We start from the raw sequence: 2,389 nt of genomic DNA on the forward strand, positions 1-2,389 counted from the left end.
TGCCGCTTGACTCTGAATCACAGTATCGTTCTTGGCCATATAGTCCTTCATTAAACTCTCCAAAGAGCTTAATTGAGACACTTGTGGAGGAGGTGGTTGAGCTCTTTGTTGTTGTTGAGAAAACCTCGGTGGATATGTAGACTTGTTTTGCATTGGTGCTCCGCTTGAACTAGCTCCTTGACCCCCCCATGAGAAGTTTGGATGCTGCCTCCACCTCGGATTGTAAGAGTTCGAATATGGGTTATTTCGGTTGGCATTTCGATTCCCCACATAATAAACTGAAGCGGGATTCGAAGGACAACTCTCAAATGCATGCCCATCTCCACAATAAACACAAGCTACATCAGCAACTTGTCCCATAGCAGCTGGTTGTACCATTCCCCCCAAACTCATGTTCTTGAGAAGGTTAGTCATTGAAGAAACTTGAGTGGTCAAAGCTGTCAATGCATCCACTTTAAGTATACCAGCCACTTTTCGACTTGTTGAGGCTCTAACATTGGACCATTGATAATTGTTGCTATCTATCCTCTCCAAAATCTCATACGCTTCATTATAGGACTTAGAGAGAATAGCCCCATTAGCTGAAGCATCTAACACCATACGAGTGGAAGAATTTACCCATTGTAGAAAGTTTCCATTTGTATACAATGCGGGATCCCATGGTGTGGGCACTTTCTCAATAACTCCTTGAATCTCTCCCAAGCTTCACAGAATGATTCATCTTCCAGCTGCTAAAATGACATAATTTCATTGCGAAACTTGGCATTTTTGGTAGGAGGGAAGTACTTCATCAATAATTTTTCAGCCAACTCATTCCATGTAGTCACCGAGTCGGGAGAAAGGGTGTTGAGCCAAGCTCTAGCTCGATCCCTCAAAGAGAAAGGGAACAATTTCAACCTTAGGGCCTCATCAGTCACTCCTTGTAGCTTGAATGAATCGCTCACCTCAAAAAATGAACGAAGATGAAGGTGAGGATCCTCAGTAGGCAGCCCACTAAATTGACCCACTGTTTGCAACATTTGGAACATAACGGGCTTTAACTCAAATTGGGGTGCTTGAATTTCAGGCCTAACAATGCCCGGATTGAGCTCATTAAACATGGGGGAAACATAATCCCTTATGGCTCTCTCTCTATCATCAACCATAGCAATTGTGTTAGTGACATTATTCGCACCCTTAACTCCTTCAACCTCTTCAGCCATATTACGGCGATTTTGAGCCCGTTGTTCCCTTATTCTTCTTCTAATTGTTCTTTCAATCTCAGGGTCAATAGGAGCTAGTCCAATGTCTTCTTGCTCGTTCATATAGTAAATCACCTGAGAAAACACAAGAGCAAGCAAACAAAGTCAGCTCAACAAAGAAAAAAAATAAATTGCAAGTAATTGATCTTACAAGAATTTCTAATTTCAATCCCCGGTAACGGCGCCAAAAACTTGTTGTGATAAATTTAATATTTGATTTTAAATACGCAAGTGCACATAATCACACAAGTAATATAATGATAAGTAAATCGTCTCCACAGGGATTGCAAATTAGAAAAAAATAAGCAAAACAATTTTAAGAAATTAAGAATCAAGTGGGTTGTTTATAGGCTAAGCAAAATATTAAAATAAAATGGAAATACTGAAATTAAAAACTGAACCGAACAAGAAAATTGAGAGAAATATATGGATTGCAAAATGGACTTGAATTATTAAATTCCCCTATATTATTCATCCTGAACAACTTGCGGGCAGATTGCTGCGGCAATATTCTAGCAAAACTCCCAGGTTAACAAGAATTCATTTAAACACCCATAAAACTTTCTCAAATTTTATGACATTAATTCTTCTACCTAATTAAACATATTCATATACAAAATTAGATTTAAGAATGCAAATCAAAGTTTAATTCTCAAAAGTTACACAAGGAAAATAACATATCCCTATGTTACTTACTAACATAACCTAACCTAGATTATGACTTGTGTCATCCAAGTTTTTCCCATTACATTTAATCTTTCCAGCATTAAACATAATTAAATAACTTGCCATTGCTGGCCAAACAACAACAAGAAATTAATATAAGCACACTTGAATGAACAAAGGAGATTTTACTAGAATAAAGTGCAAGAAATTTATAGACTACAACATAGGGTTCATCAACAATTCAAGCCACCTAAAAATTAGTTCATGGCTGAGTTGATAAACATTAATTCACAATCAAAACAACCCATAGTATTCAGATTTAGAATCCAACTCAGAAATTAATAAAATAAAGTTTAGGAAAAGAAGAAAGAACAAATCCAAAATGATGCTTGAGCTTTCTTTGTTTGTCCTCCTTCTTCCTTGTTGATATTCTGAGTTTTCTCCTCTCTTTTCTGGTTTTTCTTTTCCAAAAATGGCTGCCT

At 37.2% G+C, this 2,389-nt stretch overlaps 1 non-coding gene across 1 annotated transcript; it reads left to right on the forward strand.

Annotated features, from left to right (window-relative positions):
• The first annotated feature begins 654 nt into the window (after positions 1 to 654).
• Positions 655 to 761, forward strand: LOC133820764 (small nucleolar RNA R71). Its single transcript, XR_009887163.1, has one exon. It is a non-coding gene; the product is annotated as a small nucleolar RNA R71 (small nucleolar RNA).
• Positions 762 to 2,389: the final 1,628 nt, after the last annotated feature.

The sequence above is a fragment of the Humulus lupulus genome, chromosome 2 (genome assembly GCF_963169125.1).
Source record: "Humulus lupulus chromosome 2, drHumLupu1.1, whole genome shotgun sequence".
In the NCBI taxonomy this organism is placed as follows: domain Eukaryota; kingdom Viridiplantae; phylum Streptophyta; class Magnoliopsida; order Rosales; family Cannabaceae; genus Humulus; species Humulus lupulus.